Genomic DNA, 239 nt, shown 5'->3' on the forward strand with positions numbered 1-239 from the left:
AAGTTTTCTATCTGGCTACTTTTCTGAATGTATTTATCAGTTATAGGAGTTCTCTGGTTCTTTGGTAAGATCTTGGAGGTTACTTGTTTTTTTTCTTTTTTTTTTAGGAAACTAATATATTTATTTCTTGGGCCTATTTACAGAGCTTGGGATTGAAATAAGTAATAAGAGAATGCCTGTCCTTAAGAGCCCAGTCACCCTAGTGTGAATAGCAGGTTACTTATACCCTCACATGTGGA

General features: G+C 34.7%; 1 protein-coding gene across 1 annotated transcript in view; it reads left to right on the forward strand.

The window, feature by feature from the left end:
* The window catches only part of Rbm11 (RNA binding motif protein 11), a 272,518-nt gene that overhangs the window by 107,635 nt on the left and 164,644 nt on the right, over positions 1–239 (forward strand). The gene's annotated exons all lie outside the window — the stretch shown is intronic.

The sequence above is a fragment of the Mastomys coucha genome, unplaced genomic scaffold, assembly GCF_008632895.1.
Source record: "Mastomys coucha isolate ucsf_1 unplaced genomic scaffold, UCSF_Mcou_1 pScaffold12, whole genome shotgun sequence".
NCBI lineage: Eukaryota > Metazoa > Chordata > Mammalia > Rodentia > Muridae > Mastomys > Mastomys coucha.